Genomic DNA, 15,000 nt, shown 5'->3' with positions numbered 1-15,000 from the left:
GTCGACGGGGTGGGCGGTGGGGCTTGAGGAAGCTGTCTGGGAGTACATGGATGGAAATAGGAACAGTTGTAGTTAGAAGGAATGGGAAGGGGTGGGGTGTGTGCGCGGGGGCGGGGGCGGGGGGGGGGTGGGTGTGTGGGTGGGTGTCTTCACGCGCGCACGGGAGGGGCGGAGGGGCAGAGAATAGGATCTCAAGGTCATTTTGGAAATACCAACCTGTGTTATTCTCCAAGCACCTTCAACAGAAGTATTTGGTGTAAAAGACGACCACAGAGGGACAACTCAAAACACCACCCCTGCGGCTCAGGGGCCCCCAGACAGACAGGGAGGGTCAGGACCGGTAGGACAGCAGAAGTGCTCCCCCACCCCGACTTAGATTTGAGGCTCTGCCAGACTCAGGCGGTGCTAGTCGCCCACTCTCTTGCCGTCGAGAAGGAATTCCTGTTCTCCTGTGGGGTCATGTAGTTCGGGGAACTTCCCAAGCCGCTCAGCTCACAAGAACACCTACGCCCAGTGTCATGGACTCCCTCCCTCACACTCGCCATCCCCCTCTGAAGCCCAGAAGGGAAAGAAAAAGAAAACATCGACTGCCTGCCTGCCCGCCCGCCCGCATTTACTATTCTAGGTGTTTCCTCACCTATTAACACTGGAAACACAACTCGCATGCCAAAATTCCCATCCTTGTAAAAGCGAACAGTTCAGGGGCACCTGGGTGCCTCACTCGGTAAGGTGTCCCAGTCTCGCCTCAGGTCATGATCTCGGGGTTCTTGAATTTCAGCCCCCACATCTGGCTCTGTGCTGACACCTTGGAGCCTGCCTGGTGATCCATTCTCTCCCTCCCTACCCCCTCTCTCTCCCACTCACTCAACTGGAATGAATGCATACGTAATAAGTAAACAAATGTATAGGTGTGTGTACACTTCAGCGGGCTATCTTAGGCTACTACTCACAAAGCTATGGGACCATCACTGTTCATTCCAAACTATTTCCATCACCTCAAAGAGAAAGAAACCCCACGCCCCCCTCTTCCTCACCCCCCCCCCCCAAGTACCTTAGACACTGACTCTTGGTAGCCCTGCAATGTTGCCAAACATTGGTGCTCCCCAACCTCCCCCCCTCCCCCCCCCCCCCCCCCCCGTCAAAGAACTCCCCTAATTCAGGCACTTCCGGGTTGTTCCAACACCTGGAACGGGGGGGGGGGGGGGGGGAGGAGGGGAGACTGGTGTGTTGGGAGAGTGCGGGGGGGGGGGGGCGGCACGGGACACAGAAGCACTCTGCCCCCCCCCTTCCCTTTGCCTCTCTTCCATGTGGGGTTTCCTGAGGTGTATCCTTTGACGCCATCACTCATCTATGAGAAATGAGAAAAAGAGGACCGAACGTGGCTAGATCGTTTTCGATAGCCCGATACGCATACCCACACGCACGCCGAAAGAAACGAAAATTACAATCCGCTGGAAGGTCAAACAACGGCAGAGTGGTGCAATGAATGACGCTACACTCACACGATACAAGAGAATGCAGCTGTTACAGATTATGTTGGCAGAGAGGTTTTGGTAGCACGGGAATCCGCTTGTGGTGTTCCGATACTTCATGACAAGCGGTGGGAAACCTTCTACGTAGGGTGAGCTCTCTTGTATCCGAAGACACCAAATCATCATTTCAAAGGCTACGGGTGGTGAAATCGCTCTGGCTTGCAACTTCTTACCCCCTATGTTGTTCTCCATGATTGCATTTCAGCTTCCTCCCTTATCCGAGCCAACGACCCTGCCTGGTTTTTATGTATGTATTTCTGTTTTTAAAGAGATAAGTACGACATTGGATCCTAAACGGAGGCAGAGCTTTGGCTACTGGTCTCAGAAACGATGATTGTCTTTATTTGTATGGATCCGCCTAACTTTTGCCTCTCACGCCTTTCCTCTCGCTGCAGAACATCTTAAGATGAAGGGAGCCCGCTCAGGTGGGACCGCCGCTTGTGGAAAAAGTCATCGGGGCAAAATAGTGAAAGCAGCGTCGATAAAGAATAGGTTGCGGGTTAGACACATATTCCCGTTTGATCCCCACCCCCCATCGATCAATCACTTACTCCCCTTTGATACCATGTTTTGTTTATTCCTGTATTTGTGGATGGGTTTTCAAAGATTTTACTGTAAGCGCGCGCTACACCCAGCGTGGGACTCGAACTCGCAACCCACGAGATACAGTGGCACGATCCACCACCTGAGCCCACCAGGTACCCTGATGCCACGTTTTCTTTCTTTGCCTCCCTGCCGGCCTGCCTCTCTGCCTGCCTCCCGGCCGGCCTGCCTGCCTGCCTGCCTGCCTCCCTCCCTCCCTGCCGGCCTGCCTGCCTGCCTGCCTGCCTGCCTGCCTGCCTCCCTCCCTCCCTCCCTCCCTCCCTCCCTGCCTCCCTCCCGGCCGGCCTGCCTCCCTCCCGGCCGGCCTGCCTCCCTCCCGGCCTGCCTGCCTGCCTGCCTCCCTCCCTCCCTGCCGGCCGGCCTGCCTGCCTGCCTGCCTGCCTGCCTGCCTGCCTGCCTCCCTCCCTCCCTCCCTGCCTCCCGGCCGGCCTGCCTCCCTCCCGGCCGGCCTGCCTCCCTCCCGGCCGGCCTGCCTCCCTCCCGGCCTGCCTGCCTGCCTGCCTGCCTCCCTCCTTCCCTGCCGGCCTGCCTGCCTGCCTCCCTGCCTGCCTGCCTGCCTGCCTGCCTGCCTGCCTCCCTCCCTCCCTCCCTGCCTCCGGCCTGCCTGCCTCCCTCCCGGCCGGCCGGTCTGCCTGCCTCCCGGCCTGCCTCCCTCCCGGCCTGCCTGCCTGCCTCTCTGCCTGCCTCCCGGCTTGCCTGCCTCCCTCCCGGCCGGCCTGCCTCCCTGCCGGCCGGCCTGCCTCCCTCCCTCTCTGCCGGCCTGCCTGCCTCCCTCTCTGCCGGCCTGCCTGCCTCCCTCCCTGCCGGCCTGCCTCCCTCCCTCTCTGCCGGCCTGCCTGCCTGCCTCCCTGCCGGCCGCCCTGCCTGCCTGCCTCCCTGTCTGCCTGCCTCCCTGCCTCCTTGCCGGCCTGCCTGCCTCCCTGCCTCCTTGCCTGCCAGCCTGCCTCCCTCCCTGCTTGCCGGCCTGCCTGCCTGCCGGCCTGCCTGCCTGCCTGCCGGCCTGCCTCCCTCCCTCCCTCCCTCCCTCCCTCCCTGCCTGCCTGCCTGCCTGCCGGCCTCCCTCCCTGCTTGCCGGCCTCCCTGCCGGCCTGCCTGCCTGCCTGCCGGCCTGCCTCCCTCCCTGCTTGCCGGCCGGCCTGCCTGCCTGCCTGCCTGCCTGCCGGCCTGCCTGCCTGCCTGCCTGCCTGCCTGCCGGCCTGCCTCCCTCCCTCCCTCCCTCCCTCCCTCCCTCCCTGCCTGCCTGCCTGCCTGCCTGCCTGCCTGCCTGCCGGCCTCCCTCCCTGCCTGCCGGCCTGCCTCCCTCCCTGCTTGCCGGCCCGCCGGCCGGCCGGCCTGCCTGCCTGCCTGCCTGCCAGTCTGCTTGCCTCCCTGTCTCCCTGCCGTCCTGCCTCACCTCCCTCCCTGCCTCTACGTCCAACTGAAACATGAAGTCTGTGAGGTGGGAGCTGTAGCCATCCGGTTCTTCCTATATCCTGATCACAGACCATAGAACGATCTTTGCCATAGATTCGTGTTTTCAATAAATCATCTGTTCGATGGCTATCGATAAAGGAAATTGTCAACTTTTAACGGCTGTGGACCCTGCTCCTGGGCTCCCAGGGAAGCTAGGCTTTAACATTTACCAAGCTCCAAATGACCCTGCCAAACCCCAAAGCGTGTGCTCTGTTTCTGTCCTGAGCACACGTTGCATGTCCGCTTCATTTAAATAAACAACAACAACAACAACAACAAAAATGGATCAAAGGGGTGACTTGGCTGGCTGGCTCGCTCAGCTAGGTCAGGGGAGCGGGTGACTCTTCATTGCCAGGCTGTGAGTTTGGGCCTTATGTTGGGTGAGAAGAGGACATAAAAACAAAACCAATCCATCAGTCAGTCAGTCAGTCAGTCAGTTGAGAATTAAAAAGGAGCCTTCCAAACATACAGATGAGAAAATGGAAGAAAACCTCCCTGGATCCCCAAAGATTAAAGTCATACAGCTTTGCACATACTGAAGACAGAAAGTAAACCCTGTAAAAATTTTCTGCCGTGTCTTTCGTCATTATACCTCGTAACAACAACAACAACAACGACAACAACTCCTCCTTCTCCTCCTCCTCCTCTTCCTCCTTCATCCATTCTATTTAAGAATTCCCAACACTGACAACTCTTATAAAGACCATCCAAGCACGGGACACAGAACTGCATTAGACCACATTCTTATGGCTACCTGGCAGACATTAGAACTTCCGGCCTTCGTGGTGACACCCCGAGCTCACTGGTGAGCTCTGCTTCCGAGTATTCCCGTGAAGCACACCACAAGCTCAGTCCGTGTTCACGGGACCACACTTAACAGATCGGGAACAGAACAGAACACACACCATACGGTGTTCACAGCAGCTGACGGAAGGGCAGGGGAAATACAAGTACCTCACACATCCAACTAACGGGGTTCTCTGAGAACAAAACTCTCTTTACGTCTTCCAACGTCTTCCAACGGGTGTGGATGTCCTTTGGATGCAGAAAACATTCGCATGTCATTTGCTATCGTTGCTCTCGGCACGCTCTTGCACCGAGCTCAAGGGACTGAGAGATGCATCTCACCAGGTTAAAAAAATCTATCCATCGTGTGCCACCGCCACGGAGTCTCTGCACGCACTCTCTCCTTTTCTCACTCACACTAGCCTTTCGTACTTCGGCACCACTGTCGGTCGAACACGAGGATCAGAAAACACAAGGTTTCAGAACTTCTAACAGCCTTCTGGTTACATAGCACACCCTTGCATTCATAGCATTGATACGACTCCGCGAAATAAAGAGTAGCGGATACAAACGGGACACCCACCGTCAAAGTCACAGCCTGTATGGTGTGAAGACGAATTCAAGAGTGAGAAAGCACGTAGACGGAAATATTCCTTCCTATGGCAGAATATTTACAGCACTGCTTTCAATGAAGTGCTTCTCCCGTAAACATTTGAAATGAGATGAACGGCACAGATTCAATGAAGGCTTCATACTGTACTTGTGCATAGGAAGGGAGACAAGTGTCACAAACTAAAAACGAAAGCAAAAAGACCAAACACTGTGACACCATGATCTCCAAAAAGGAGGTTTTCCCGGGGGTGGGGAAATAATGTGGTGGGGTTCCAATTAAAACAAGGAAAAAAGAATGTACTTCTAATGAATGGTTTCCATAGTGAACACGCACAAAGAATTCACTTGACGAGTCCAGGGATACAATATTACAGGAGAAATCCTTTGATGTCCATTGTAGCCTGTGTGTGTGTGTGTGTGTGTGTGTGTGTGTGTGTGTGTGTGTGTGTGAGAGAGAGAGAGAGAGAGAGAGAGAGAGAGAACGAGAGAGAGAGAGAGAGAGAGAGAACGAGAACCAATCAGGCAAACAGCAGTTCGCTTTCAAACACCTGATATTTCAACACTTCATGTAACAAAACTTCTAAAATTCATTTAGCTTTGCCTCTCTTTCTAAAGAAAAATGTCAAAAATAGTGGTGAATATACCCCACGCTGAACGTACTGATTCTGAAAACTCTCAGTATGGATGGGTTTTATAATACACTTAACCATGGGTGGGGTGCATGGGTGGCTTCGTCAGTTAAGTGTGTGACTGCGGCTCAGGTCATGATCTTACGGTTTGTGGGTTCGAGCCCTGCACCGGGCTCTGTGCGGACAGCCTGGAGCCTGCTTCGGATTCTGTCTCCCTCTCTCTCTGCTCCTTCCCCTTCCCGCTCTGTCTCTCTCGGTATCTCAAAAATAAATAAATGTTTAAAAAAAAAAAAGAAAGAAAGAAAGAAAATGAAAGAGAGAGAGAGAGAGAGAGAGAGAGAGAGAGAGAGAAGAGAAGAGAAGAAAAAAAGAAATACACTTACCATGTGTTTAGAAAAATTTGAATTCCTACCAGTCTATACCTACCCCGCTGTATAAATTCCCCAGCTGGAAGATTTAGAATCCGTGCTTGAGCCAAAGCCTGCAGGAAAACCGCTGCCTGACTCTGCATTTGATGGGGGTCCCCAACCGATGGCCGCACCTGATTTAGAACCACTATCGGAGTTCTTTCCAGAACCAGGGACCTGAGGAGGTTCCTCAACACATGACACATAGAAGTACCCTACGACCCAGCACTTTCACGACTAGGTACTTAGCCAAAGGATACAGGTCTGCTGTTTCCAAGGGGCACACGCACCCCAGTGTGCATAGCAGCACTATCGGCGGTAGGCAAAGTATGGAAAGGGGCCAAATGTCCATCGATGGATGAATGGATACAGAAGAGGTGGTATCCATCTACAACGGAGCAGTGCTCGGCCACCAGAGGGAATGAAGTCTTGCCATTTGCAAGTACCTGGATGGAACTGGAGGGTGTCATGCAAAGTGACATTCGTCCCTCAGAGAAACACATGTATCACAGGACCTCACCCGTGTGAGGACCTTCACTTCCCAAACAGAGGAACTCTGGGAAGGGAACCCGGGAAGGGAAGGGAAGAAGGGAAGAAGGGAAGGGAAGGAAAAATAACATACAAACAGGGAGGGGGACAAAAACGTAAGAGGCTCTTCCCTAAGGGGAACAAACAGAGGGCTCCTGGAGGGGGTTGTGCCAGGGCGGGGGCTGAAAGGGCGAGGGGTATGAAGGACTCTCCTCCTCAAACCACTGTTGCCCTATAGGCTAAGTACCTTGGGGGTACATTGAGAAAAATAAATTCAATAATAATATCAGAGAGGGCGAGGGTGAGGGCGAGGGCTACCTGATCATCTGCAAATGTAACAAAGGGAAAGTCCGGGAACCGTTTGGGAATGAAGCTGTCTACCGCTTCTCAGTCCTGGCAAAAGAACTGCTGCAGCTTATAGGCAGTCACGTCCCTCTGTAAGGCACCCGACAAACGCCTTCCTGCTTCTCAAAAGCTCATCTGGGCTTGGATGAGATTCAGGAAGTTTGCAGTCACACCATCGTTCCTTGATCGCATGACTTTCACCTGGGTTTCCTATTACGTAAAAGGAACACAGCCAAAACCCTTTGAAGGACTAGTGTGAATATCTTTCCTGTCCTGAACCAGAAGAACCTCTCCAAAGCTCCCAAAATACTCTTTCAGATCCTGTTCGGTTGTTTTCCACGGGAGACCCAACACTCTTAAATCTGACGTACCCTGGATGGCTCTCTTCACTTTCACTGCTGAAGAAGCAGGCACCTGTCTCGTCCCTTTTTCTGTGGCTATCTTTGGGATAAGTTGACGACTATCCGCTACCGGATTTCCCCAGCCAGCATCAGGGATGTGCAGAATGTCTTTGACCAGCCGGACACCTCTCATACGCTGAGACGCTGGATTCCGGTAGTGCAGTCCACGTGCTGCCGACAAACTGGGCTGTCACTGTGGACAGCAGCACTGTCCCGTCGTCTTCCGATGGCATTTCGATGGGCTCGTCATTCTCATCTTTGGTCACCCGAGTACATTCAGACACCTGCTCTTATTTCTCCGCTAGGCCGCTGCTAGGAAGCCTGACAGGGAACCCGAAGCGGCGAGGGATCCAGGAGCAGCCCAGCTACCGCTTCGCTCCCACGAAATGGCCGCCTTGTAACTCTTTACGGAAGAGGAAAAAACACCACCGTGACCGCCACCATTTAATAACCTTGCTCTAAGTGTGGAGAAAGCAACCACCCATCCCCAAAAGGAAACTTCGGCAGGCTACACGTATAGGACATATGGAGCCTATACTTGCAAGTGCTTACTTACATGGGAACATGGAAAGGTCACCTGAGTCCCTGATGGCCCAGATGGGGTTCTTTGGAGGTGTCTGAATGAGTTTTCTTGTGTGCTCCCTTAGAGAAAGCTGGCCGTGAGACGATGCAGCCAGAAACTAGGAAGCCCTTTGGTTCCATCAGCGAAGCCCCGGCTTTTGGGGAGGAAGGGACGCTCACGGAGATATCCCGGGCCACATTTGGTTTGTGGGTTGCCGCAGCTTTTGGCTTCTTTGCACCAAATTGGCTGTGTTCTCATTGGAAATGGAAAACACCTGCACGATGGGATCCATCCACGGTAATGCTCTCGTGCGATTGGATTTGTTTTTATAAAAGGGGGAGATTTGACCATTGGGTCTTTCGCGTCCTCTCCACAAATAGGAGTGAAACAGAGGCTGATGTTGGTTTGCATCTTGTTTGTGGATCTATGGCCACATAGATGTTATCCATGTGAGATGTTTTCTCTACCTCTGGATGCTATTGCTCACACCAATTTGTAACCGAGCTCCGTTACTGTGTTTCAAGGCAAGCTCTTGTGAACATTGGGCATTCTAACACTCAGGAGGATCAGAACAAACCCAAATGTGTTTCACATTCACGTGAACGGGGCATGGGTGTGGGGTGTGTGTGTGTGTGTGTGTGTGTGTGTGTGTGTGAAATTCTCTACATTCAGAGTTTTATGTTACTCCATAAGAAAGTTGCCTCACGGGAAGGGACACAATTGATGGCCCAGAGAGAGGAGAGAGAAAAATTGAACACACCTGCCCTCCCCGCTACACCCACACCCACACACCCTTTCCCAATAGTCAGAAGAATGAGGAAGAGGAGGAAGGCAGACAGATGCCAGTGATCCTAAACCCGCCCCTCCTCCTCCCCGAGCACAAGCGCCAAGATGGGTGCCCACCCCACGGCCTGCTCCTCCTTCACCTCTTCCACAGGGGGCTGAAAAGCAACCAGAGACAAAGCCACTTTTGCAGGAGGCAAAGACAGGAGACAGAGATGGAAGAAGAAGTAGGAGGTGGACGCGGACGCGGAGTTGGAGGCGCAAAAGAAAAAGATGAAAGAAACACAAAAAGGTGAGTCCAAAACTTTAAATCTGCCTGGGGCCTGGCCGGCGGCTCCCTGGCCGCCTCCCCCTCCCCCTGTTTCTGCATCAGTTGGTGTGGCTCCAGTGATCTCCTAGGCCATCCCCGGTGGTGGGGCCTCCCGTGTGAGCCTGATGGTGGGGAAACAGATCGTTTGACTTTTTAGTGGACACGGGTGTGACGTCTTGGGTACTAAGGGCCATGGAAGGGTGATTGCTTACTTAAAATGGACATATTTTCGGAGCCGTCGATATCAAATACAATGCAGATAGTTAGGTTTTATTCTTTGTGGTGGTGGTTGTAAAATGGCTTGAATTTGGTGCTCTCTGCATGACAAGCCTTTGGGGTGGGCAGCTCCGGTCATGGCCTTGCTTCCGTCCCAATACTGACCCTGTAATTGTGGTCCTCAAAATATACATCTCTGTGACCTTTACAAACAACATAACACGTTTTCTCCCTCGTTTTACAACAGGTATCAAAAACAAAATCAAAAAAACTTTACAAACACTTACGCCCTTCCTTGTTCCACTCAGACACGCACTCTAGGGTTCAGGCCCGAGGCAGGGGCCTAATCAGCTTTCATGTGACTTCAGTTTATGACTTCACTGGTACCCGTTGCAGTTTGTCAGCAAAAAGTACTTCAAACGATGGTCGATTTTGTCTCTCGCATACAGTGTTCGTGGGTGAATGTTGACAGGAGATAGGTTAAATACACAAAAATGTTTACTCGTAAACCTTTAAATTTTTTCCTTATACCATTTATTTTTGAGAGAGAGAGAGAGAGAGAATGAGAGAATGAGAATGAATGTCAGCGAGGGAGGGGCAGAGACAGAGGGAGACACAGAATCCGAAGCAGGCTCCAGGCTCTGAGAGGTCAGCACAGAGCCCCACGCGGAGCTCGAACTCACGGAGCTGTGAGATTGTGACCTGAGCCGAAGTCGGACGCTTAACCGACTGAGCCGCCCAGGAGTCCCTATTTGTAAACTTTTAAAATGGCTTCCCAAATCTTTCATGACCTGTAACTTCAAAGCTTTGCTAAGTGGTAAATTAGGTTCAGTTCTTCAGACATCTGAGTCTTTTCCACAGAAGATAAAATACTAAATTGTGAATTACTAAACCTACGGCGTTTTCTTTTCTTTGTTTGTTTTTTTGTTTTTTGTTTTGCTGTGTGTGTGTGTGTGTGTGTGTGTGTGTGTGTGTGTGTGTGTGTTTGGTCTTTGGCTTTATTCAGAAAAACAGTAAAGATACTTGGGTCTGTTAGTAAACATGTTTCATCGTTTGTTGTTTTTTTTTTTCCTTGAAGATTTGTTTTCCAGCCTATTTCTTTATTTTTAGGAGAGAGAGAGAGAGAGAGAGAGAGAGAGAGACAGACACACACACACACACACACACACACACACACACACACACACACACAGAAGGAGTCGGTGGGAGGGGCAGAGGATCCGAAGCGGGCTCTGTGCTGACAGCACAGACAGCCCAATGCATGGCTCAAACTCACGAACCGAACCGTGGGATCATGACCTGAGCCGAAGTTGGATGCTTAACTGACAAAGCCACCCAGGCGCCCGTTTCATGACTTGCTAAAAATTGTACAGTAAAAGAAAAAAGAAACAAAACCAAACACCACAACGTGTTTCTGAAAATGATGAGATACATTCGTACATTTGACAGTGTAAAGAATTCTGGTGTGTGGGGGGCCTGGGTGGCTCAGTCGGTTAAGCGTCTGATTTCACCTACGGTCATGGTTCATGGATTTGAGCCCTGAGCTGGGTTCTGCACTGACAGTGCAGAGCTCCCCCTCTCCCCCTCTCCCCCTCTCCCCCTCTCCCCCTCTCCCCCTCTCCCCCTCTCCCCCTCTCCCCCTCTCCCCCTCTCCCCCTCTCCCTTTCCTCCCAGCTCTCAAAATAAAGGAATTAACTTAAGAGGAAAAAAAGAACTCCATAAAAAAAAAATAAATAAAAAGAAGGCAGGCAGGCGGAAAAGAAGAGAGAAAATACACAAAATACTATATGGTCAATCGCTATTCTTGCTGTGCTTATGTCAATACTGAAGCCATGTCTGTTAACACTGGACTTATTTTACAAACAAATTAGTTTTCATTGGGCTATCTTTGACAGGAATGGAGGGGTCTCGATAGAAAAAGATTGTATTTCAATAGCTCTTTTGTGGATGTTAACTTCTAGTTCTGGTTAATTAATTTTCTTTGACTGTTTGTTGTTTGCCTTTAAAACTGGGCTGGATCCTGAATCCTGGTTTCCTCGAATATCTGACTATGACTCTTCAAACTCAGGCTTCCAATCCTCTCCCATCCTCTTATCTTACCATCCTGAAGAACTCAAATGGCCCTTTTCCCTGAAGCCCTGCAAAGGAAAGCTGGACAACTGGAGATAAACTTCAGAGAAATTGCCACAGTTGTAGACAATCTGTGTGCCTGTTGCTCTATGGGCCATTCAGAACGAGACATTTGCTGCTGTTGTGTTTTTGTTGTTTTTAAAGTAGGCTTCACCACGCCCAGTGTGGAGCCCAACTGGGGCCTTGAGCTCACGACCCTGGGATTGAGACCTGAGTGGAGATCCAGACTTGAATACTGAACCTGAACCCACTGAGCCACTCAGAATCCCCCAAAATGAGACATTTGAACTACATGCCAGAAAAATCGGTCAGATTGCCCCCTGCCTGCTCCCACTCCAGCTGAGGATGCTTCGAGCCTGGCATCTAGACACCTTCTCACTGACCGCACTTGGGACTTAGACACTGGGTTTATAAGTTGTTCTACCCATTAACCCGTGGTGTTCTTTTCTTTCTGTAGAAGTACCTCTTATTAGTTACCTGATTGCTTGCTGAACGAGGAGGCAGAGTCAAAGCTAGTTCACAAACACTTGCTGCAACTGTATTAGCTCCTCTTTAGAAATAAGAACCCATATTTTATTTGTATTTTTATAAGTTTCTTAATATTTATTTTTGAGAGGGGGTGGGGGGGAGGGAGACCCATAATCTGTAGCTGGCTCCAGGCTCTGAGCTGTCTGCACAGAGTCGGATGCGGGGCTCGAAATCACGAACGGCGAGATCCTGACCGGAGCCAGAGTCCAATGCTTAACCCACGGAGCCACCCAGGTGCCCCAGCAACAAAAGCCCACATAAACAGGGGCACCTGGATGGCTCAGTCGGTAGAGCGTGTAGCTCTCGATCTTGGGGTTGTAAGTTCGAGCCCAACGTTGGGTGTAAAGGTTACCTAATAAGATTTAAAAAAAAAACATAAAAATAAAATCAGACAGCAATTCACTTGGGTACAGTAAGAGGCCCTTGACCACCACAACCTTCCCCCCCGCGCCCTCCCCCCACAAGGTGGTTATAACATTGGGTTTGACTATACTGTTACTATTCCTTAGAATACACTTGGGGAGAAATCTCAGGATATGATGCAGTACCAAACTATGCAGAAAAATACCCAAGATCTCAGATAGGAACTATCTCTGATTCCCCCCACCCCCCCCCCACCCCCAATTAGCACAAGGGAGCAAAAGTTGTGACCTGCACCCTGTCAAATCCTTCCCTTCCAAAGCCCCTGCCACACCCTAATTCGGCTTGAAATAGTTTCAGAAGGTGGACCTCCATCCCTGTTCCATAGAAGTGGAATGAGGGATCGACAATGGAAACTTATAAAGGGGAAGAAAACTTAACACCTCTGACTCCATGTTCCTTCGATTCCCTTCACAACTTCTGTGTAGCCCTGCACCTAGGCCTGTGACAGGTGAGATTTACAGAAACTGTTCTCACCGGGGGAGATAAACGGATAGCCCTAGCCCGAGCCATCACCCATCATCGTCCCTGTTCCTTACCATTGGGAAATGATCCAAACTCCAGAGGCTGGGGGTGAGTGTGGGGGGCGGGGAGTGGGGAGTGGGCAATTGAAACTGTGCCACGGAGGGTTAAGGAGGCTGACGCTCGCTCTCTCTCGCAGAGAACCTAAATCTTGTTCTTCAGGGAACTATTTGCCCCTAATCAGCTATTGTGTCTTTTCAGGTCCCACAAACAAACTCTAGCTGTCTCTGAAGAAGCCTGGACTCAAGGTCCACCGATATGCTTGCAGCCTATAAGCCAGCACAGCCCTGAGAGAAAGAGCCTAAGTCCCCATCCAGGTTATACCAGCTCTCGGGGCATACCCACAGCCCCTTCTCCGTGTCCTAAGGTAACCTCCTGACATCAGGGACTAAATTTTGCCTCCTTCTCATGTTAAGTCTCCGCCCCTAAGCAAACCTGGGAATATGCATGACAGGTATGTTTCCTCAATGTGGGTGCTCCATCTTTCCTCATCAATAATCACAGATGTGCCTTCCCTTTTATCAACAGGTATGTAAAGGATTCTTGGGATTTCATTCTTTTGTCAATTGAAGTGTATTCCAATGTTGCACTGGCTCCTTCAAATTGTCCTTGTTGAAAGTGTGTTGCTGTCCCTGTCTCTCTGTTAAAAATGCTTTGCCAAATACAAAGGCAGACCATCTGAGCCAAGCACATGAACTATGTCTGCTGGTCAATGGAACTTACAGAGAACATACGTCACTTTTGAGTTTCCCACCATTTATGTTACAATAAGTTCACCCCAACGAGGAACCCTAGGTGGTTCAAAGACATATATGTGTGTTTACAGACACACACACACACACACACACACACACACACACACACACACTCTCTCTCTCTCTCTCTCTCTCTCTCTCTCTCTCTCTCTCTCTCATACCTAGCAAGGAGGGACACACCCAGGGCAGACAAGACAGTCACCTGGCACTGAGGGACATAAAAACATCAGGTTGATCGTCCGTGATTTCTGAGGAAAGATTATCGATCAAGACGGGGAAATGATAAAGGAAATTCTAAACTTTTTATGTTGGTGCTCTCCCAGGGAAGCTATACATTTAATATTTACCGAGGTCAAAGGGACTCCAGAAAACCTCAAAGCATGAGCTCTTTTTCTGTCCTGAGCACAGATTGTGTGTCTGGTTTGTTAAAAAAAAAAAAAAAAATTTTTTTTTCTTAAACGTAACTAACTAAAAAAGGGGGCTTCCAAAGGCGGCTTATAAAGATAAGGGAAACAAAAGAAAACAATACAAAAACCTTCCTGGTCGCCATAAGATTGAAGTCATACAGCCTTGCACATACTAAAAACAGAAGATAAAGTCTGTAACTTTCTGGAATGTGTTCTTTCTCCTCATGATGATTCCTAACATCTGCGGCCAACCCCCCCCCCCCCCCCCGCCCCCGTGCCCTGTTTTTCCTTTTTTTTTTTTTTTTTTGGTAAGCTGTATGTATGCCCAATGTGAGGCCTTCCCCAGATGACTGACTGCTTTGTGAAGATTGCGTATCCCCGTCAGCCCTCCTAACTTGGGCTCCAATGAAACTCTTTTCCTTCCTCTTTAAAATTGTTTTTAAAAAGGCTCGTTCATTTTGCATCGACATAGGGTAAATGCTATAAAAGGTAAGCAAGACATAGTGAGGGGACAAACTGGGAAAGGTGGACAGCGTTTAAAAGATGCTTTTAAATGCTACACTTCTTCCTGCCTTTCCTTCACAGGTAGGAGGACAGCACCTACACCTACTGTCGTTGGCAGTGGTCATCGGCCTGGAGAGGAAGAAACCATTCCATAGTTTTCCACACGGCGGATGAGAAGGCCCTCTCGGACCAAATCCAGGAATTCCCTTACTGTGAGCCAAGGACCGGTGTTTTGTCGTTTTCCTTTCAGTTGTGGTTAGAAGTAGACATCACCTACAATTGAGATTTTTCACCATATATAAGCGTAGAGTTCAGTGGTATTAGGTGCAACATTCACATCCTCCTCGTTGCGTTCTCTCTTTCCATTCCATTTGTTGTAGTGTTTTAAGATTTATGTTTTTGATGTTTATTTATTGGTTTATGGGGGAGGTATGGGGGGGTAGGGAGGGAACCCCAAGCAGTCTCTGCACTGTCCGTGTGAGAACCCAATGCAGGGCTTGGTCTCACGAACCCTGAGATATGACGTGAGTCAAAATCTAGCAAGCGTGGGATGCTTCACCCACTGAGC

This window comes from Panthera onca, chromosome E1 (genome assembly GCF_046562875.1).
Source record: "Panthera onca isolate mPanOnc1 chromosome E1, mPanOnc1 haplotype 2, whole genome shotgun sequence".
Taxonomy (NCBI): Eukaryota; Metazoa; Chordata; class Mammalia; order Carnivora; family Felidae; genus Panthera; species Panthera onca.
Note: the sequence above shows the minus strand (reverse complement) of the source record.